This window comes from Struthio camelus, chromosome 6, assembly GCF_040807025.1.
Source record: "Struthio camelus isolate bStrCam1 chromosome 6, bStrCam1.hap1, whole genome shotgun sequence".
NCBI lineage: Eukaryota > Metazoa > Chordata > Aves > Struthioniformes > Struthionidae > Struthio > Struthio camelus.
Genome location: NC_090947.1, coordinates 10,547,519 through 10,571,706, shown reverse-complemented (window position 1 = coordinate 10,571,706; position 24,188 = coordinate 10,547,519). Strand labels below are relative to the sequence as shown.

The window sequence follows — 24,188 nt, the reverse complement described above, 5'->3', positions numbered from 1 at the left end:
GCACAAGCATATCTGCATTGCCATGGAATCATAATGGAGATCAAGTGCCCTATTTAGTGATATTTTCTAGTGAGTGTGTGCTCCTCATTTAAGTCTCCTTTATTTTGAGGAGAAGGAAACTATTGATCAGGTACACCTTCACGAAAGAGGCTCGTCCTGATCTGAAGTCGAATTCTCCTAGCAGAAGTTCTGCAGCCATCAGCATGACTTGTTTTTGCGTGCCTGGGACGCTAAATCTGAATTTCTGAAGGTGAAACAAAGCTACCTCTGTGCAACGTCAGCTTGTATTTGCAGAGCTTTTCATAAAATCTTGCTGTGTGTTAATGGCTCTAAGATCTTCAGGAAATAAGTGTCTCATTTTCTACATTCTGCAATACTTGATACATTGGCATTGCTTCAAAATAGTAAGAAAAATGCACGTTGTTGTATTCTTTGCATATGAAACATATTGCACAAACTGAAAATCCCGAGTCACCTCACTGATGTTTCTTCTTGCAAAGGTCCCGCAATTAATAATGTATAAGGGTACATATGGGAACTTCAGTACACATAAGGCCTTCAGAATCTGAAGAAGCTGGCCTTCAGAATGGTCCTCCAATCGCTATGTGTATATCAGAACTTGTCTTCATGCACCTTCAAGAGGCTATAGTGCCCTAAAATGACTCCATGTAGCTTCATGATGGGAAGTTGAACTCCTCGGATTTATTCCCTCTGGCTGGAAAACTGGAAGGAGCCTCTAAAGTATATTTCTCTGAACTAAAATGTCTTCAGTGACCGGAGGAAAACTTGTTTGGCAATGAGAAAGCCTCAGAGCCCTGAGTAGTGTAACAGGATGCACATAGGTATGTTTGTGCACGTATGTGTACTGTCACTGCTCATTTAAGAATTGAAAATTGTTGGCCAGCTGTTGCCAGATTATTTTGAAGCAAATCTGGCAATGCAGCAGTTGCTGGTTGCAAAACAGCACCTGCTCTTGGTGCTCCCTTGTTTGGCTTTCACTGATTTGCTTTCCTCATAGTTCTTCTTGTCCAAGTGAAGTAGCTGGTGCCTCATTAAGGGAGAGTGAGGATTTTTTGCAATCATATAAATGGAGTCAGTGGGTAGATGAGGTCATCCAGATTTGTTAGTTCTTATGGCCATGGTCTGTTCAGAGTGTCCAGAAATAATGACTGTATGCAGAAGGGACAGGAGACCAGACTGGGACATGTCAATCTCTTTTCCTGCTCAATATACTTGAGATTCTGTTGCTATCTAGTCTGACAAGATTTTTGATTGCAAGAATAAATCAGTGAGGCAGAAAAAAATAACCAGTGCTTGGAACACAGATATCCAGAATCTCCTTCCATGTAAGCTCCTTGCTGAAAGCTCAAAAGATGCATAGCTTTAAAAGATTTTATCTGAGGCCTTAGCAGAAGAGAAATATCTAGAAATAAGTAGAAAAAAGTTAATTCTTACAGTTTGCTGTCAGCATTCAGTTCTTGCAGTGCTTATGCAAGAGTGGAGAGGCTGCATTGAAGGAGAAAAAAGTCTGTCTGGTCAGACGACTGCTACGTTGTTTGTTATCATCTCAAACCCTCTCTGTCAGACAACTCCTTAACAGGCACAAATTATGAAAAGAATGTAATTGTATAGCACTGCATTTTCCCACAGTAGATACTTTATCCAATATGTCTGCCACACGTTTGCAGACCAGTTTCAAGAAAACGCTGCAAGGTCTTTCCTGAGGTTTGGTGCATTTCAAGGAAATACATGAGAGTGATTATTATGACAGTCTACGGCAGCTTGTGAGTAGGTATAGCAGAACTAAACATTAAAAATCAGTTTGAGGGTTTAACATATTGAATTTTTGAATGCAGCTCAACCTATAAGGTGTCAAAACTAAATGTCACTTCATCAAAGAATCTCTTCTGTTGACAGAGACTTGCAAGTTACTCTGAAAATATGAATTCTCCTTTTTTCCCCCAATTTCTTTGCAGATGCATTCAGGTCTTTGCAATCCAGAGGAATTCCAGCCCGTGGATCCAACACAGGAATTTATATTTCCTCCTAAACTAATGGTAGGAAGTATTCCTCTTTCCTTATTTACTTTTGTTATCATGAAAGGATGACTGAGTTGGTACAGATGTAGAAATCATGATGGACTTGTGAAATTGAAAGATATGTTTGAAATATCTATCCTCAGATAAACAGAAAAGATCAATTTGAGTCAAACATAATGAGATATTTTGGTTTTGATAATTTTTATGTTGTTATTATTATCAATAGCTCACATTTTTCCAAAAAAGAAATCACTTATCTGTCTAGAACGAAGACTTTGTTTCCAGACTTTCACGTAAACAACTCCTTACTGAGAACCATTTAATTTTGCACCAACTGTCCTTTTCTGTGAAAAACAGCATTTTGTTGGAAAGTTCCCAAATGAGCTTCTCCGTTTTTTCTGTGTTGTGATTCTTTGCTGGGTTCAAGAGACCACAAGACCCGTTTTCTTCCAACTGGCATGTAGACCCTGGCAACCTGAGTCTGGACTCTCAGTTACAGATGGGAAAGGCTGCAGGAAGGGCAAAGGATCTGAGGAGGGGAGGAAGAAAAGGCTTGTTGAGGTAGCTATTGGAGGGTCACAGAAGGACAGACGGAAGCTTGAAAGGAGGAGGCTGAAAGTGCCTCATGAGCTGCAGAGAGAGGCAAGAGAAGAAAGCAATGAAAATGGTAGAGCAGGATTTATGCAGACCAGACTGAGCAGAATCCAAGCAGGCAAGTCTAGACTATTTTTTACATCTCCACTAATGATTCAGTAGCTTCTTCAGTAGCTTCCTGTTGCGTGGTGCCCAGCAACAGGACAAGAGGCAATGGGCAGAAACTTAACCACAGGAAGTTCCATCTGAACCTGAGAAAAAACTTCTTCACTGTGAGGGTGACAGAGCACTGGCACAGGTTGCCCAGAGAGGTAGTGGAGTCTCCTTCCCTGGAGATATTCAAAACCCGTCTGGATGTGATCCTGGGAAATATGCTCTAGGTGACCCTGCTTGATCAGGGAGGTTGGACTAGATGATCTCCAGAGGTCCCTTCCAACCTAAACGATTCTGTGATTCTGTGATTCTTTTGAAATTCCTTGTTTTTGCAAACTTTTCTGGGCACTTCTGGCTGCTACTACACAACCACTTTGGGGACACAAAAGTTCATTTGGGGCCTAGACAAGCATAGGTTGGTTCTTTGATTTGTTACAGCGTTACAGAATGTTCTTTGCTGTAAGGCAGCTGGCTTTGTAAGCATTTCATCATAAAGGATAACTTCCTTGTTTAATAATCGCCTTTCAATGCAGATCACATAGTAAGGCTTAAGCTCCTCTATGAATCCTAGAAGTGGAAGGCAGTTTTGCCTTGACCTGCCTTTGAGAGACTCATGCTTTAAGACTGTGTGTATTAAATGGGCATTTTGCAACTTTTATCTTTGGATTAAAGATCTTTGTTAAACTGCTGCTGGCTCAAAATCTGTTCTGCCAGAAAGGAGATGGTGCTGTCATCTGTTCTGCATGTTCAGGCTGAGTTGCCAGGAGGAGTAGACTGATTCTCCAGAATACTCAAGCTTTTTAAAATGACCTTGACTGATTCCACTGAGCTAGCTCAAGTCCTGTGGGAGTTCCAAGCTGTCTGTTGATTTGAACAGGTTGGGCATTAAGCTCTGTATTTAGAAATTAAACCTAGTTGGTGAATATGATTTAAAGGTCTGGAGTACTGGAAAAAAGCATGTGAAATGCAGCTGTGAGGATACCTGCACAGTAATACTTAGTGAGAGATTCTTCTTTGGCAGAAGAGGTGCCCGCATCGCTAAGATTATGACTGGTTGCACAGACAAATAGTTCCTTTTAGATGTCCTTCAGGCAAGTCCTTTACCTGGAAGGCTAGCCCATAGTGCAACATTCTTCTGGTTTGTCTGCTGGCCTGTTTGTTCGTTGCATTGTTTGCAGAGACAAGTGTGTCTCAGTGTTTATTTTTGCACATTCTGAAGGCATGGTTCTACATGGCCCCTGTTGAATATGAAAACAACAAATAGTATAATCCCAGGGAAAGAAGGGATAAATTTAGCCATATATAACAGGAGGTGCCTAAGATACTCTTTGATTAAACAAAAATGCAAATAGCCATCAACCAACCCAAGGAGACAGTTTTTCAAAACAGATTAGTCCTTGCAGGCAAGTGGGACAGCAGCTACTTTAATTTTAGAAAACATTTTACTTATTGTAGAAACTTGTCTGGAGAAAGTACTGCCGATTTAAAAAAAAAAAAAAAAAAAAAAAAAACTCAGCAAGTGGGAATGCGGTGATCCTCCTTGACTGGGTCCCACTTCCTGTATTCGCTCACATATGCTGTGAGATTTTGGCATTCTGAGGGCAGTTACATTGCTTATTGGTTGCACTGTATACAGAAGAGCCTTTCTGAGTTATCAGAGCAGGAGAAAGGAAATCGTAAGACTAATCTTCCCCTACCACTAATTTCATGCTTCTCTTATCAAGTCATTTAACTGGTTCTTGTCTCAGTTTCTCCAGCAATAAGACAGTTATAATAAAAACTCAGCATTGTACAGCACTGCAGGAACCTCAGATGAAAAGCATCATTAATGTCTTACTGTGTATTGTGACAATGTTCGATATGGTACTTTATATGGTTCTTTATATTGACATTAGTCAAGAATACCAAATCTTTGTCATTTCCACCACAGAGAATGGCTCAAGAGCAGCAAAGAATAACTCTGATTTTCCACGGCAAGAGAACAACATGGATTTCCTCCCCTAGCCTGAAGGACCTTCTGGAGCTGAAAGCCAAGTATCCAAAGGCACCTCTGGTTCTGGGGAACCTTAGTGTGGCTATGGAAGGACAAGAGATCTCTTGACACAGGGATTACGTTATCCAGTGGGCATGTAATTCTACATTCTGTCTTCTGGGAGTCGTAAACGCACCCTAACGTTTGTGCTTCAGTAGGTAGGTCATTTCCTCCTGATTTTTTGCATCATGTCACCAACTAGACTAGACTAGTACCACCACCACCTGAGCCCAGGATCTGTGCTGCCAGTCTTCTCCCAGTAACTTCATAGTGACAATTTTGTGTGAATAAGGAAGGACTCACTGACACTGGTGGAAGCCAAACAGTTTTTACGTCCACGTTAGCTTGAGCATAACAAAAGAAAGAATGCCTATGAAAAGGGCAGTGTAATCACATATGACACTTGCTAGTTTCTGCATATTATGGACAGTTTTTTATTTTTATAAATTGTCGCTAAACTTTTTGTTTGAGGGAGTAATCAATTGGGAGGAATTGGGTAAGAGCATTTCCTTCACTGTTGGAACAATAAGGACACAGACCCAAAGAGAACCCTTTGGGGTGTATGGTATCTGTGCATTGCCCAGCAAAGGGAACTTATGCAAAGAGCACTGAATGATGGCATTTTTCACTCTAGGTAGGGACTGGTTTGCAACCACTTACAGTGGTTTTGCACATTACAGTCTCTGTGTCAAGGAAAATGGTTCTTTAAACAGATTTCTAATCATGATATCTTACTTTGACTCAGCAAAAATGTTAGTGTTGTCCATCATCCACTCATTCTCCGTCCTGTTAGGATTCCAGAAATGCATGCTATGAGCAGCACAAATGATGGTAAGTCTCCAAGTTGCCTTTACAGGTGGTATGAACGGTGATGACTGGATTAACTTGGGTTTCGCATTTAGACACCAGAAGCAGTAAGAACTGTTGATTGTCAGTGGTGTGAAATGTCAGTCATTTCACTAAGCCCTCTAACCAGTACGTCAGCTCACCTATGGTCTAGAGACAATGGATGTTGACAGACAACTTATGAGACTGTTCTGCAAAAATATTGGGATCTCAAATCTCAGTTTTCTACAGAAAGCAAACACAGGCCTTAAGTCAGCCTTACTGTTTTTATTTTTGCAGGGGTGACATGCCCTTCTGTCGCAACCACTGAATATAGATTTCCAATCCAAAATATCAAAAGATTTTCTTTAGAATGGTTGGACCGTATGCTCAGCTAGTAGAAATTATCACAAATGGACTGGCATCACAAGGGCTGTGCTAATGTACATCAGCAGAGAATCCAAACCAGTAGGCACATCATTTCAGTGAGTGGAGGCATCTGTAGCAAAAGTATGAAATGTAGCGTCTTCTCCATGGAAAATTAAGCTATTAAAAATCAGAGAAATCAGAGAAATTAACATTTTGTTACAAGTGACTCTTTCTCTCATTATGTTTTCCTGACTCTGTGATTTACATTTTAGGTGGCAGCAAATGAATTATAAATATTTCCAAATTATTATATGTCAGTGCAACACTGCATTTAAGGACACCTCAATAAAAGATGACTTTAGAGCATGGTCTTTGTTCAGAAAAAGCACTTTACAACCTTTGAAGACTTTTCTGCAGGCTTACTCCAGGGTTCACTGATGTCCATGGTAGTGGCTTCTCTGATACTAAGGGAAGTGTGATCAGGTGTTCAGTACTCAGTCCTGGAGGTTTCCAACACTTTGGTCGTCCTTCATCCTAATGAGTCAAACTCCTGTTCATATCTTTGGGGATATGCAGCACAAAAAAAGGACATACATTAGTGTGTGCAAATATGCACTATAATATTTTTCAAGTATGGGCATATACTGGGAAACATCGCTGAATAAGCAAATAGTATTTATGCTTCTTATTAAATGTAGTGTGAAATGCATCTTACTATCGTTTCTCTTTGCTATCCTGCTGAGAAAAGCTGTGTACAAAAGCAAATGTTTAGAGGCCTTGTCAGTTGTATAGCTGTCGCATTTATATATATGTCGCATTTGTATATATGTTGCATATATGTATAGATTTCACTGTTCAAATTCATTTGATTTCAGGGCTGGTAATAGGAGCTGCCTGCTGCCTGGCCCAGCTTAGAGACATCCTGACAGAGACGATCCCAAAAATACCAGAGGAGAAAACAAAGATTTTCCAAGCTCTTTTGCAGCAGCTGAGAACTCTAGCTGGAGAACAGATCAGGAGTATGGGTGTAGGTATTCAGCAGTGACAGTAAATGAGCCAAAACTACAGACGTATCTGTATGAATGTCACTTACAGGTATAAGGCATCAGAGAGGAAAGTTGGGTGAGGCTGGAATCATGACTGGTAAGGCCAAAGAGTCAATACCCTCACGAAAGTTGTATGAAATAAACAGGGAGTCCTAAGCCACTCATCAGGGGCAAATATCCAGAGAACTATAGCCATTGAAACTCTTGGTATCCTTGCTGACTGTTTGAGCACAGAACTGAAAGACTAAGATTAAAAAATGGGGGGTACATTGGCAAGATACTGCTAACCTTGCAGCCACTCATACTTTAGTTTGACTGTGGACACATAGCTATTAACCCATCATGCATAAGGCATCTCTGGTCTTATCCCTGAAATTTTCTTTAAAATTCATTTACCTGAGTACCTTGTATTTTTTCCTTTAATCAAGGGAATGGCCTTTTTTTTTTCTTGGGCAGAGGGGTTAACCTGGTCTCTCCCTTAAGCTAGAGTGATATGAGACAGGACTTTGCAAGAGAAAAATAAATTAAATCATATAAAAAAGAACAAATACAGAACTTGAGTTAAGACTGAACAAAGCAAATTTAAGTTCTTCCAACAGGACTTTTAAGTGATTAACACAGGATTATGATTACAGACTCCTGTTACATGTGAGATGGACAAGCCTAAAAAATAACCTCATTTTTTTGTTAAAGTCTTTAGGACACATTGTAAGCAGAGGATTGACTTGGGACTCGAACCCAATCTTATCAGTTGGCAAATTTGTCCTCAACTTAGCACCCGAAGCTAAGATGGGGACTCCCTGCCAAATATCTTTTCCAGACGGGCAGAGCAGTGCAAAAAAGAATATGATTGTAGGTGACAATTTCCAATCATAAAGTTGTAGCCATAAATTTTCCTATCATAAAGATCAACCTTTCCACACAAAGAATTCTGCAGTCTAAGACCAGCTCTGGAATGGACCTGGCCGTATGTTTTTAAGGCCATTGCATTGCAGAACTTTGGAGTTCTTCGTATTTTTCACTGCAAACAGTGATTACTGAAAATGAGCTCTTCTTGTCTGTTTATATTCATTTAATTTTCATGGTAACATTTTTGGAGGGTTATTGTCGCTGTGAGATTCTAACATCCTAGAATGCTGAGGACAGTATTGTCCTGTATCAACACTCTCATTCTAGCTTTTTTTTTTTTTTTTGGATAGATTCAATGACATTTTAATCTGCAAAGCATAGATATTTCCTTTCTTGCTCTGCATTCAATAATAGATTACAGTTTTCTCCAACAGATGGCAAACAACAGATTCTTTTAAATGATCAGTTTCTTACCGGCTGTGAGCATTCAGACATTAAGCCAAAGGAGGTCATTGTCTCTGTTCTCATCCCATATTCTAAGAAGGTAAGGTCTGTGGTGTCCTTTCTGGATTGCTTTTAATCTTTTGTGGTGTATACAGTGTTATATTGCCTTATAGCTTAAAGAAAACCCTGAAAAAGATGAAAAGCATTGTGTACATTTCAGTCCAAATATTGGATGACAGAAGCATTCAATGCAGCTTTATACTAAGCTAACATTTGCACGATACTTTAGAGGTTTCATTCAGGTCCTAGTGTAGTTACAAGGAATATTTCCATTATCTTCAGTGGGCTTTGAATTTGGCCCCTAAACATGCAGGTGACTACTGCTATGTAAACAGCTCAGAAGGCTCTGGCCTCCCAGAATCACCTCTCACTTACAGTTCATCCATCCAGCCATGATCTCCTGCTTCTTTAGGTCCCTCACTTTTTCACTCTTACATGTCCATTTGTGCCCCATCCGGATACAGAAGTTTGGGCTATCTGAATCTTTCCAGGAAAAAGGCCACGCTGTCACAGTCTTCAGAGAAAAAGCTCATTTCTGTTCGCTAAGTAATTAGCGATTTATGCCCGGAATAGTCTTGGGATTGTCTCTGGGACTACTCACAACATAAGATCCTAAGCGCTATGAGCAAGGCTTGCAGAATGTGGCAGAGGTTAGAGGCAGAGCAGATTGTGTCATTGGTAACTGTGTTCTTAGATATCCCTCTAGTGGATGTGAGGAAAACTACCCGGGAAGTAGGGGAAGACTTAAGTACTAGCAAATATGTTGTGATTCGAGTCAGAGGGAGCGACCATAGGAGTGTCTGCCAGTCTTGGAAAAGGAGAGTCTATTGCCAGAGTAGCTGCCCACTGCAACACAGCATTATGAACGTACCTGATCTCATGCTGGAGGAGTGCTATCGCCTCTTAGAGGCTGGCCATCCATAGTAGATTTCCGATTAAAAACTACAAGATTGCATAAGCTTAGAATCTGCAATAGCATAACCTCTGCTGCTAGCAGCAACAGTGCTTCTGCTGCCAGAAACTCTGAGCCTTAGTGGTGATTTGAGAGATAATCAGACTAAAAGAGAAAATGACGATAGCTCTGTCAGTGCTACTGAAATACGTGGAAATGGAAGACATAGCACTACTGGTGAATTCAAAAGGTCACTTTAAAGAGGAAAACTAGCTGTCAACAATCACATGAAAAGCATGTGAGATTCAGCAGCCTCACCACAGGAAATTAACTCATCAGCATTTCTTGGGAGGCTGTTTCTGCCACTCGTTTGAATTGCCTCTTTGATTAGTTCTGCTGATAAATGAAAAGGCACACGCACACTTTTTTTGCAGTATTTGTCAACAGAAAGTGAAGGAACAGCAGTGTAGATGGAAACCCAGCTGTCAGGTCGCAGTCTTGTTCCTGTCAGTTGCTGGGTTTCTGATTTTGTGTATGTTGGTGTGAATGTTGCCTCAGTGAAGCAAAGATGCAAATCCTGTTGAGAAGATTTTCCGTCTCCAAAAAGATTCACGACTGACCATGTAATCCCGAGTCTTACATTTGCCGTGGGAGTATCACATACTGATAGTGAAGGATCTAACCTGCTGGTCCCTTCTTTAGAAGACCTGTGACTGGCTGAATCTGAAGTGTTTTTCTGGGGCTACAGAAAGGGCACTTTATATCCTCTCTTCAGAGCAGTCCTCTGCGCCTGACCATGGAAGAAACTGCTATTGCATTTTCTTTTAGAATATGTGGACTTGGCTTCAGAACAGAAGGACATTCCTGACAGCTGTTTCAAGTACCTCCCTCTGTAAATGCCATTATTGTATATAAAGTGTAGAATCCCTGAGCGTACAATCTTCCTGAAACCGGGTTCTTTAGCACAGCATTACCACCATGTCCTGGAGTGGAAACCACTGTCTTCTAAGCTGAAATTCAATTTAAGGAACATACCAGCTATATTTGAAGTGGCTTATGCCAGGGCTGCTCTTCCAGCACTTTGAAGTGATTAATGACAAGTCATTAAACTGTTGATAAATTTAAATTTTAACATGTTTTGCTTACATGTGGATAACCTCAAATACGATCCCTTTTCAGTATGTCTGTCTATGATCAGCTTAGTACTTCAAAGAGATTAAAAATGTTAACTAAAACACTAATTCTAGCAAATGTTCTTTAAAGTGTTTCTTTCTTTGGACAACAGGAACAACCAAAATACAAGGAGGAGTAGGTTATTTTTCTTTTAACAAGGTCAGTTTCTGACATTGATGGAAATTTGTCTTGCCTTTTTCCCAATAGGATGACTTTATTTCAGCCTTCAGACAGGCTGAACCTCAGAAAAATGCTCTATCCATAGTGAATTCTGGAATGCGTGTCATCTTCAGTCCAGGCACAGACCCCGTTGTAGATCTGAGTATTTTATATGGAGGCATTGGCTCAACCACAATCAGTGCAAGAAATTCTGGTGAGAAGCTTATAGGAAGGTACTGGATGATTTAATGTATTTAAGCAAAAAGCGAGACGTATGATATGATGCATAGGGTCTGTTGGATTCTGTCAGCGGAGATCCCAGCACCAACCTCTCACAACCTCTACTTGACAAGCTTTCACTAACAATAGGTTATTTCTTGATATACCTTATGCTGGTTCTCTTACTACTTCCAGCATACTTCACATTCGCTTTAGCTGCGTGTTATTTATAGAAATGTCTGTTCATGCCAGTCTATTTTTCTACCAGGCAATGGAACGATCAGATGCTGAACGAAGCTTGCAAACTGGTGCTTGAGGAAATTTCTCTCTCTACGTCAGCTCTGGGTGGGAAAGTGGAATACAGGAGGACCCTGCTTGTCAGCTTCCTTTTCAAATTTTACCTGGAAGTGTTACATGGTTTACATGGGATGGTAAGCACAGGGTAAGCATTGCACACCCACAGCAGCATCCAGGCTGCAGAAAATCTCCACTTTTTTAAAGACCTGGGAATGGGAGAAGGAGGGGTAAAAGTGCTAGGCTTTATTTCAAAACATGTGAAGGGAAGAGCTTAGCTTTAGAAATAAAGGTCTGACATCATCTTCCTCTCAGTATCCCCTCAGGTATGCTGAGATCTCAGAGGAGCAGAAGAGTGCCTTGGGAGTGCTAGAAAGTGGTGTTCCCCAGGGTGTCCAAGTCTATCAGGTGAGGTGGGCTTGTAGCTGGGACTGCCACAGACTCTCTATCTTAATGAGTATTGTGCCCTTTTAACTTTTCATTCCGAAGTCTCCACTAATTGTAGTATGAAGCTGCTGAAACAGTTGACCCTGTGGGAAATCTTTTTTTTTTTTTTTTATAAACTTACTGGTCTCTCAGGGTGCAGATGTACTCAAGGTATTGTGTGGCATCTGGCTATCCTGACACAACTGAATCGGGGACACAGCTTTCAGCTAAGCAAGACCTCAGCAAGATTTAGTGATCTCAGTTAAACTATCCAGTGGGTTTCAGTTAAAATAAATGGAGCAACCTGCTGTAGCGTTGCTGTGATAGTTCAAGCCTTAAAGATTCATTTAAGCTACAACTCTAGGGGAGAGTTGGCTGGCATGTGAAAAAGTTTGTTCAGTGACAGAGCTCAATAAAAAGCATTTTAATGTTGCATCAAGAATTTTCACTCAAACGTTTGTTTTGTTGGAAAATTAAAAACCATTAAAAATCCAACTTTTGCTTCTTCTCATCAGTTTTCCACCAAAACCTGTCGGCACTCCCTTCAGCCAATAATTTGTTTTGTTCTCCTTTGATAGATTGACCTTTTTTTTAAGGAAAAATATGTTTTGCATAGAACTTTTTACTCAGCCAAAGCCCAGCCAAAACATAAATGCTGGAAGATTTTCAACTATCACTGGTAACAGTCTGTTTCAAGTTGATGTGAAATGTATTATCAGCAATTCAACAATAGAGAGCACCAAAGCCATGTTTTCATTAAGTGTGTCTGAAAATCTTTCAATTTAAGGCTGTTTTTGAAATAATAGAGGGGACTGATGATGGGGATTTAATAAGCAAAAACTTGGATGAAACCATTTTTTAGTTTAGTCGACACTGGCCAGAATATTCATTTGCCTGTCTCTTTTGGCAAATGGACAAGGAGTTATAGTGATCTCTGAATATAGCCTTGATTTCAGATACTATTTTCTCCCAAGTAAACGGTATGAAATATGGTTTATTTGAAGCAGCATTCATGTAAACTCTTTTTCTGAAAGATGCTATGAGGAACAGTATGCTCCCAGCAGCCTGGTTAGCTAACAGGTTAGCTGATATTCACTCAGAAGTCTTCAGGTCTACTTTGTCTGCCACAGTTCTGCTGTGTGGACAAGTCATTTTGTCGCTCTTACCTCTCTTCTTGCTTTTTCCGTTTATATGTTGCAGTCTTTCTGGGGAAGAGACTGCCATTTACTAGAGATGTGAATAGTGTCTAATACAGTAGATTTTTCTGATCTTGGTCAGGACACGTTGGTGCCAGTATACCACAAATTCTAAAAATGGAATCCGCGCTTTGAAATGTTTCCCATGAATAGTGTCATAAAGTCTAGATGGTTTAATAATCACAACATGATCTCAGGAAGTGTTTGTGAGTAAGGCTTTGTATAATTATTATTCTGGCTTGAGGATAACACATTCCTATTATGCAGGATGTTGACCCAGGACAGTCACCACAAGATCCTGTGGGATGTCCCATCATGCACCAGTCTGGTATTAAGCATGCCACTGGTGAAGCAGTTCACGTTGGTGACATTCGTCTGGTTGATGGAGAGCTTTCACTGGCTGTGGTTACCAGTATTAAAGCCCATGCAAAGATTATGTAAGTAAGAAAACATGTCACCACAGAGAGTTTAACTATATAATATCTTTGTGATCTGCATGGATAGGCTGTAATAAAAGTGGATTTTTTTTATGTTCACTTAGGACTGGGCGTCCAGTTCGTTTTGTCCTTGAAAGAAATCTGGATATGTTAATCGCTGGTGGACGGCACCCTTTCTTTGGAAAATATAAGAGTGAGAGGAGAAGATACTTTGCTGAATTACTGGGTGATAGTTCATTTGAGGCAAATCAGCATCATTTTATTGACAGCAAGACACAGCATAAAACCAATCTCCTCCTCTTCTGAAATCCTAACCCCAGTGCCAACCTTGTCCCAGTCCTAAGACCGCTCTGACAAATACTATGAATCAGAACAACAGCTGTCATTCTATTCCTACTGCCCATGCAATATCCCATAATAAGCAGAGCTATCCATCCCTTTTCTTACTCCAAAATACTGCTAACATCAGTCCTTCCCTGTTCTCAGATGACAAGTACTTGAATCAGAATTAAATATAGCTACTTTTCAGACACAAAGCCAGCCTTGCAAGCTAATGTAGGATTCAGCCAATGGCAAAACTCTTCCTTTTGGCTTGTCCAAAATCCTTACATTAAGAATAACTAGGTAAACAATGCCAGCACCAAAGCCAGCTTCCCAAACGCAGATGATAACAGGTGCTAGCAGGAATAAAAACCTTCTGTTTGGTGTTGGTGTATGTCTTGAGCGCATTAAAACTCTCCAGGATAGGGTTGATTGTTCAATATGGTTTTGGTAAAGGAGGGCTGAGGAGCTGGTTTTCCCGTTGACTCTTGCATTAGCAGTAGATCTTGGTTGAGGGCTGTTCTGGGAGAGGCTGGATATATGTTTCATTTTGCTGAAGATATTGCTCACAAAGGTGCTGTTAGATTATGGTTATGGTTAGACTAGGTTTAGAATGGAAATTTGGGAAAAGAAGGAAGTTTCACTTCTTATTAAATGTTGTCTTAAGCACAGAACAAGGAAGGGGGTTAGGACAGACAGACTGGGATGTTTCATGTAGGTGTTACCCAGACACATCTGAAGATAGGCCTAATATAAGGGTTACAGTTTCTTCCTCAGTCTGAGATGAAGTTGATGTTGTAAGTGATGAACTGTTTATTTTAATTTCTGCTTATTAGTAGGTATTATTAATACTTCATAGGTATGGCAATGCTCTATTTTTCCTGACTTGAGACTGTCACTTCAAGTGGACTGGATATCTGGTTTTTTTTTGTTTTGTTTTTTTTTTTAAACTCTTATTACAGATTGGCAGTCATGAACTGAAGATGCTATTGTCATGTATACACCTCCGTGAAACAAGTACGACAACTGTACCTAATTGCAAATACACAGCAGGTTCAATTGGAATGGAAATCAATGCAAGAACAGTCCAGGTTACATTTATTTGCATTTTTTCCACATAATCATTGGTTCTGTTAAAGAATGAATACCCTTCTGAGGATTTATAACTTTTTCATTTTGCTTTTGAGTGGCTTTTATAAAACAAATCAGTTCCTTTATCTCAAAATCTCTCTTTCTAGTTTATTTTATATGCACAGTTTAAAGGAAGGCAACTTACTGAACACTGTTCAAAAGGGATACTTTTTTCTGCTTTACTCTATCAGATTTAGAAAAGTTTTCTTTAGGTGGCAGCTAAAGGAATGTATGGATCTTCACTTTATTCTGACTACTAAACACAATTTAAAGGGAAATTTAGCATAAGGTATATTTCAGGTACATTTCTTTATAATTAGAATGAAACACCCTTATCTACTTAAACACTTAATTATTATTTACTTAAATGCTTAATTGTGCTTTCATTTATTTCACAACAAACACTCAAGCCAGTGATTTTCTGTCTAGTAAATCAAAACGGGAGGGGAGTCATGTCCTTTGTCTTCTTTTTTTTTTTGATGATTTCAGTGATAGCCTGGTATGTGAAGACCTCATGTGTTAGAGCAGATGCCAGTGCCAGTTTTTGCAAAGTACTGCATTTGTAGCTGGCAGTTAGCAGAGGAAAGAAGTTGTAACCAAATGAGTAGATTTATAGCCCTCAGAATGAAACTGCTAACACAGATCGGCCTTGCTTTGGGCCATTACCAATTGAAGGTAGAACAGAACATGCTAGAGGAACACTTAGCAAATTAACCTCACCAGGCAAGAGCTTGTATTGTTTTGAAAACGGCAGATAGATTTGGTTTTATGGGTTGGTAAACAGTGCCCAATTTTCTTTCCCACTAGGATGCCTGTCAAATCCTTTGGAAGCACCTGGGCCCTATCCAGAGTAAAAATCCTAATGGCAAATGGGAAGACTGGGTAAATGCCTTTCTATATTTCATACTATTAAGTTATGATGAACCAACAGGTGTCGTGTGGAACCTGCCATTCCAGAGGGAGTGAAACCTCCCTCTGCCTCCAGAAGGAGGAAGGGGCCTCCCTGCCTGAAGTAAACTGGAGGAGAGGAAGAGAAGGAACAGTGGAAGAGCAAGTGGTGCAACCCACCGGCCTGGTAAATCTGGCCAACTTCAGAGATTGTCTTTTGCCGTGTGTCCCTTCCTAGAAACCATTGCAGGGCATAAGGAAAAATAAAGCTTTTACGTAGGGCTCCCAAGTTTCCCTTTTTCTTTAAACATGGTAAGGGATATGTATGTTGTTTTAATTCTCTCTCTCTAATAATGAATATACCTTTTGCAAATCAGTGAAGCTCACAAGCAAAGCACCAGTCTTTCAGCTACTGGCTATTTCAAGTAAGGGAAGCTGTTAGATTCTTTGGATGTCTTGGCATCAAAGATGTCACTTTGCCAGTATGTTGCAGGAATGATGAAACTTTCCCCATTAAATCTCCTTAAATCCAAAGCAGATGCAGCATACAAACCATTAAACAGTGGCCTGACCACAGACTGCCTTATTTTCAGCCTATACTGGTTTCAGAAGAACTTTATATCCTCGGTTAGCTAGTTTGATAGTGGATCCATAGTCTTCTCCAGTGCCAACTACAGTGGGACGCAGGAAGCCCTTAAGGAATTTTGCCTCATGGACATCACAGTTTGCTGCCATCCTATCCTCCGAAATCATTCAGTGCAACAGGTATTTACCAGTGGTGCTACAGCCCAGATCATCTTTGACTATGGAAATCCTAAGAAAAGGGTTAGATTTGAGAATTTACTTCTCATGCTGTATGATTTCCCTAGTGGTCTCAGTAATAACGACAAGGATGATGGGGTGGGGGGGTGTCGTGATCACATTAATCTGATCTGAAGGATAGTCTTACTTCCTCCAGGGGTTAAGTTACAAACATGAACGGGGACACAAAAAAGGGCCATGCTTTCCATATTTTCTCTTTGGAGTTGCTTGTTCTGAAGTAGAAGTTGATTGTCTGGCAGGAGACCACAAGGTAATGACAAGAAATGTGATGAATTGAAGTAGAGCTGGGTAACATTCCCACCATTGCTACGCTCAGATGATAATTTTTCCTTTTGCTCCTTTTGGTTGAGAATAGACATAGTCTTTGTTGAGTGTACTCAACACAATGCCAGCAGAACACAAAATAGCTATACGTGTCCTTTACAATATAATTTGTTAATCCTCTTTTGGGGAGAAAAGTCTGATGTTAACCAGAATAATAAGAAAGTCTATGAGAACAGTAGAAAGTAAAGAAGGTCTTATAATGTATCTACCACGTATGATGGCTTTGAAATTCCGTCATAGCTTCTGGACATCTCCTTGTGAGCTAGCTCTTCAACAGCACAAGCCCAAATCATTAGTTACAGTTGCCTTTTTAATAGGGCTACATTTAAAATGGAAGAAGCCACTTTCACGTAACATGCCTGTTGCAAAGGGGATGCAATGCAGGGACAATTCTCAGAAGCATTGTATGGAGACCAACCCAGTGTCTTCAGGGCTACTGGGGAAATGCATTTTGCAGCAGTGGCTGCCATACATCTGTAGCCTGTGTGGAGCTAAGCTCCAAAGTCACTGGAATCTGTAGACCCCATTAACTACATTCAGCTAGGATTTAGGAGGAGAAGCTATGAGACCTTATATAAAGACAGCATAGTAGTCATTCTTCCCTGTCCCTTCCTCTGCATTACACATCAGGAACTTCTGGTCTTCTGGACTTCAGGTGACTGCTTCCGGACTTACGGCAAAGCATAGGAAGTGGCTAAATATCACATCAAACAATTCAGTTTTCATCAGAGAAAAAGCAACAAAGCCATTCTTGAATTTCTGATCATCCTGTTCCCCATCGGATGTGCACACCACATCACACAATCAGACAATCAAAAAAATGCATCATCTGGATGAACTCTCCATCAGCTCAGTCTTTTCCAAGTTGCTTTCATTTTTTCAGAATAAATTCATAGTAGTTGTGATGATAGATCTTTAATGAGTGGGACTGCATGTTGTTTAGCATCCCTTTTATGTTGTATATTTTAAATATAACTTCATAACACCTTTTATTTGTTTGACAGAACATCAGAACAGACATTGTCATGGATGCCTGCTTTAATGTAAATCCAGCTATAGATATAGGACAGGTATGTACTTTCATAGTTGTGCTTTAGATTCGATGTTAGTGACAGGTGATTCTTTGTGTCTAAATAACTGCTGTTACTGGTCAATTTAATGTCCACCAAAGCCTATGAGAGACCATCTATTAAGGCTGAAGGAGGTTAGATTGGCAGATGTCAAACATCTATTTTTTTATTTGCAGCTATAAATAATACTAGGTTAAGTTTTCTGCTTCTTGATCAACTTTGGAGAAGTGATGAGTAAAAGCAGGTCCAACAGACTTTGTAGGATTAGAACCCTGAATCTCCTTGTGACTTTTTCCTGATCTATTTGTACCCAAAAAATTGTTGACTAAAGGCTAAATCTTAGCTAGTTGCAGAGCATTGTTGACTTCAGCTGTGTTAAGAACTTCAGATGTCATGGAAAAAGCTATTGACATGGAGCAATGTCGTGTCAATAGCAATATTCATTTCCATAGCCACGTATTATGTATTCAAATACCTACAGCTACAGACAAACTGAATGTTTACAAAAGCAGTGTCACTCGCTAATACTTTGTAAATAGGAAAATAGAGGTGAACTCAGAAGCGGGCAAAATATTTGTCATTCATTTGCAGAGTCAAAGAAAATGCTCCTAAGAATGTGATTTAAATTAAAAAGCCCTTCTTATCCTACTTATTTATCTTATTACAGGCTCTTCCTCACATACTTGCTCTTTGTTTAATAGATTATGTTCATTATGCGTATCCAAGGATTGCCAGATTTGCCGAAGTCATTCTACCTTAGCACTTTGGTTCTGTGTTCATCTTGCACCAGTGTTTACATTACCACTGTCATAGCCTGGGTGTCTCCTCAGCAGTGGTTCCTACTTTAGGTTGGCCTGCTATTTTCTCTTCATATCCAGCCTCTCAGATATTTTCACTTGCTATCTGCAATTCTTTTTAAACAAATATCAGATTGAGCAGACTATTTGTGTCATAGTCCCTGGTCTCCTTACCTCCTTACCGAAGTTCCTCTGAGCAATGCTCCTGAAGTTGGTGGATTTGACTCGGCTCTCAGTTACGCCAAAGCAAATCAGAGGTAACTGCACTAGTTACAGTGAGTTTAGCCAGGAATAAGGAAGAGTAGAACTTGAGCCAATGAAAATATTTGTGCAAGTCAGAGGAGGACACTTTGGTCCTGTTTTAATCTATATTGGTTTAACTTTTACTTGTGGAAGGAAAGGTGCCAGTTAATGTGTAATCTTAAAAAGTCTAATTTGATGTACGTTTTTATCTTTTAAAATGACTGAATGAAAATCTAAAAATGTACCTTTTTTTGTCTTTGCTCAGATTGAAGGGGCCTTCATTCAGGCAGTTGGTCTTTATACATTAGAAGAAATCTGCTTTTCCCCAGGAGGAGAGCAAATCAGTCTTGGCCCAGATATGTATAAGATCCCTGCAATCTGTGACATTCCTGAGCAGTTCCACGTGTGTTTGCTGCCCAATTCACGCAACTCAATTGCCATTTATTCCTCCAAGGTAAACAGGCCGAATTTACTGTATACAATACAAGCAAGCACGCCAGGTGATTCTGGTGCAAAACCTTAAGTGTTTGTGGTATACACACAGGTGCATTTTTTTTTTTTCAAAATAATTCCAATTTCATCTATGCCACAGATTTCAGAGTTAGTCCATGTACTTAAATGGTGCAACATTGCTGTTTTGAGGTTTTGGACTCTATTCCTTCCTGTGATTAGTTGACATTACAGTAGCACTTGGAAGCCCTAACCAAAATTGGAACCTTTTTGTACCTAGCTGTTGTGCTACACACAGAAAATGAAAGAGTCTGTCCTGAAGAGCTTAAACAGCCTAAACAGGAAAAAAGGATGGAAGAAGGAAATATTATGATCCTTTTAAAGATGGAGAAGTCATGTGGAGAGAGAGAGAAAGTAAATGTCTACCATCTCACAGGAAGCCTATGACAGGTATGGGAACAGAATCCAGTTCTTTCCTTAGCCTGTCTCCAAGGCACCAATCTTTCTATTTCAAGGTTATATCAGCCTCTGAGGAGGAACTCAGCGCTAGGCTTGAGCACTATTAATAGCCTCAAAATAAAAGCAAAAAAAATCCCCGAAAAACAAAACAAAAAAACCCCCTTCAGAATAAAAGGAGAATTAAACTGGAGTGTATAGGCCTCTGGCTACTAAAAGGCTGGAATACCCACTCTTCCAGTCTAGTGTCTAAACCAGGTATGTCAGAGGAATGGGAATTTCCAGAAGGTCCACTCCAGATATTTATGGCCTTACTCAGTATGAATGAGTAAATTAACTCTTCCGCAAGAAGATGATAGATACTAGATACAACGGGCGTATTTCTTATCAAAATTAGGCAGTGCAAACTTTATCCATTCAAGAGAGGCTAAAGAGGGGCTTTCTTCCTCTATTTGATCATGTAGAATTAAGTCCACTTGGATATGGAAAAAGGAAGTTTATATGAGAAGTCGTGAGTTATTTCATGGCTTTGTAATGTGAATTTTGAAGTCACAGAATAAAGCTTTTCCGATAGTGTAGCTGTGTTGTGAATTTTGAAATTATCTCCATCAGCCAAACCCTGGGCCTTGATGTTTTTCTGATTTAAAGATTCTCAGAGATCCAAGAAAATTTGTTGAATCCAAATATGCTGGTCTTAGCCAGATATTGAACTGGTGTGATTCAGTGTAGTTCGGATAACTTCACTGAAGATGTGTGGATTTAGCTCCATGATGAGTTTAGAAACTGGATGATGAGTTTAGAAACTGACAGCAACTACTCCAGCTGCCTCTCTCCTCTGCCAGGGCATGGGTGAAGCTGGGCTCTTCTCGGGTAGCTCAATTTTCTTCACGATAAGGGATGCAGTAGCTGCTGCACGGAAGGAAAGAGGATTGCCCCTGGACTTCACACTGAACAGCCCATTGACTGTTGAGCGGATTCGCATGGCCTGTGCTGATGACTTTACTGAGACGGTAGGTAATGGTATTTTACTCTTCTCATGAGCTAGCCATCTCAATACTTCTCTTTAATATGAATGGACTGTTCACAAAAACTGATCAGTGAGCCGCATCTCTTTTCTTTAACGTGTCATGCTTAGCAGAGCTATGCATTTCATTTAATCAGTGGCACTTTGCTCAGCTATGTTGGCTGAGTAGCATAAACTGACAGCCAGAGTTATCACCAGTCCAAACCTAAGGAATCTGTCTGCTTTCCTCAGTGGTAATGATTTCAATTTATATATACGCTTTATTTTCAAAGCCCCTGAAAGTACTTTTGAGATTATAGTCTGACTTTATCTTAAGCGTTACTTCATTTGCATCTCTGTTAGGAATTATGATTCTGTCTAGACGCAGAGCACGTGTGCTCCATCATTTGTCCTACGTTCCTGGTCTGTGCTGATTCCACTTTGACCCACATACCCCCGTTTCCTTCCTCCCTTCCTTGAAAACCAGGGTTGGGAGGACAGAGCAGTAGCCTGCTGGAGAATACTTATTTTTGTGAGACTATGAGGCAGGAGCCAACTTCCCTCCCCCTGCCTGTGCAAGCGAAGGATGATCACGCAAAAGAGCTCCTTCAGAAAGGAGGGCAAGACGGGACATGATGACATTGTTTTCTGACTTAATAGCTTTAGGCCACTTCAACAGGTTTTCCACTGCACTCATCCTTTTGGCACTCTAAAAGCAGACACATCTGGTGTTGCTTAATACATTGTCACTTGCCCAAAATCTCTGCTTATTTGTAACTTGAAGTAAAAAAAGGGGGGGAGGGGATAAAAATATGAAAGGAGTAAAGCGTGGGAGCAGCTATCAAACAGATGAATAGTAAGGGTTTAGCAGCTGTTCTCACCACAATCCATATCCAGTCAGAAAGCAAACTAAACAAGCAAACATTTTGGGGGCCAGGAAAATGCAAAATATCAGACCAGACTGTGACAAGGTCCTTTTAATTAAAGCTTTAACCTTAAATCGTTCTCCTGCTGAGAACATATTTACAGCTGTAGCATTTTGACCCTGCTTATTTTTGGTGGAACTGATGAGCCACAAGGCTGTAGCCTCTGCAAAACACCAGACTGAACACAGGGCTGCACAGAAACTCCTTTCAGATGTTCTCTGGATACTTGCAGATCTCCTGGTATTCTGAAAAGCACAGATTATTTCCAATACAGTTTTCAAGTTAAAAAGAGGTACCACACAATAAGAGAATATTTCACTTCTGTCAACCAAGTAATCAAACCCTTTTTTGACATTGCAGTCTAACCAAAAACCTCATAGAGCAATTGTGTTCTACCTTAGGCTGCAAATTTCTCTGTGAAAGGGACAAAAGCTGACTGTGGCAAACTTGCAGGCCCTTAGCTATTCCAATGGCAGCCAGCAAGAGACATCCTGACCTCAACCTTTCTTGAGGTTGGGACTGTAAATTCTTCACCCATCCACCTCTGCTTCCTTCCATGCACAATATCCAGTGATCGAGTTTTTCACAGTGATGCAATTTCTCATATTAATAGAAGTCATGATCAAGATCAAGGACCTTTGTGGGCTAGGTGTTGTGCAAACACTTGGTAACAGCTTACAGTCTAAATAAAGGTGAAGTTGTTATCCAAACCCTGGCATCTCTGCATTATGAATTGATGCTCTGTCTCCAGCGTTCTTGAGGGAACACCCTCAGAAGTGTAGTATTTCTCTGCAAGCATCATTGCCTCTATGATTTAATGCAGTCACATTAAACCGTGCTGCATAATGTAACTTGGTATGTCAGTTCCCCTAAGTAATCGGAGCCTTTCAAGCTGTGAGCTCGTCTGTGTTACAGAGATAGGTACTTATTTAACCGTTTGATCATCAGTATCTCTGAGACTACTAGAGGTTAATTAGTTGATTTCACAACCCTTTATAACATGAGAAAGCAGGGATTAGTGCACATACTGGCATTTAAATGGTTGAAAAGGAACATGCATTTGTGAATTATGGTAATTTGTCTTTCCTTTTAGCAAAATTACATTGTTTGCTTTATATTTTCTTTCAGATTCCAAAAGATAAACCTGGAACCTATAAGCCATAGGCCATCAACGTACACTAATACTGTTTTCCTAACTATGAAATAACCAGGTAATTCCATCAATCACCTACTGACTGATAGCATTCCAGCAACAAAGAAGTTGAACTGTAATACTTAAACACATACACACACCCACATATCCATATTTCTAGAACTCAGTGTACTGTACCACCAAGTAAGAGATTTTTCATTTTGGAACATAACTTTCTCTCTCAATCAAATCTTGCTCCATGCTACACCGGAGTTCATGGTGTTACCCTATGAACTTCAAAGAAGTAGTATGGGATTTTGAATAATATCTGCAATAAAGAGCAGATCACGAATGTTACCGTTTTGCCACTTCTTCGTCCAGTTTAAGGTTCATAGCTGTTGTTATTCACTTTCTGTTCTCCTAGTACATGAGAATTTCAGAGATATTAATTAGACACTGTACAAATTCATAATGGACAATATATCAATATTGGAGTAGAACAGAGATTCTGAAAGTACATACTGCCAAATGTTTTTTAGAGGCTGATGTATTGCAACTGTGGTAACTACAGTAATAGTAGTATTACTGTTTGTTTTCTGGCAGGCTATCCCAGGCCTGCTCCGTGCCATTTTACCTCTCCATACCACTACCAGCTTTGACCTCTCCTCAGAGCTGGAATAAAATCAGTGCTATTCACTGTATCACCAGGCCCTGTTCCTCCTCTCCTTTGCCTTACCAACAGCTTTGCTCCTTCTTCCTAGCAAAATGGTGAAATGGGACAGAGCTGCCACAGTCACCTGTGGGTTCTGAGATGGGATAAAGTGAGGGAGGTTTTTCCTGAGGTAGGAAGCTATATACCACAAAGAGTTAGAGTAGGATAGATTCCCACCACCACCTTTGAATGAAGCCCAAAATGGAAGTGAGATTTTATGGGATGCAGTGGATTAGTGAGAAGAGATATAGGGGGAGAGCCCACCACGTCTCTAAAACCTCACCAACTTCATGTCTAAAATACTCATTTTCAAGTGGTGCTGCCCATTGCTAATGCAAGCAGGCACATGTAACAGATGTGCAGCAGGTGACTGAGACAAAAAAAATAGAGGGCAGCAGCAGCAACAGAACAATTTGTCGTTAGTAACAGGTGTATTAGTTCCCTGTTTGACTCAGCTGTGCCAAACAATGCTACTGCCATTCTGGCAGACTTAATTTTAGAAAGGATGTTTAAAAGTGGTGCAGTGGCAGCTGTGTGAATCTCGACGGAGTGTTCCCCCATGAGGAGAGGAAACTGAACAGAAAGTGCAAAGGAGTTTGAGGGAGAGTGAAGGAAATGGCTGAGCCGAGCCAGCGGACATGTATGTACAAATGAATATTCCGTTTTCACATTTGACAGTTCAAAGCAGTAAAAATAACTGTAAGAA

The 24,188-nt window shown here is 40.2% G+C and overlaps 1 pseudogene; it reads left to right on the top strand.

The window, feature by feature from the left end:
• The window catches only part of LOC104150187 (aldehyde oxidase 2-like), a 33,260-nt pseudogene extending 10,440 nt beyond the window's left edge, over window positions 1–22,820 (top strand).
• The last annotated feature ends 1,368 nt before the right edge of the window (window positions 22,821–24,188 follow it).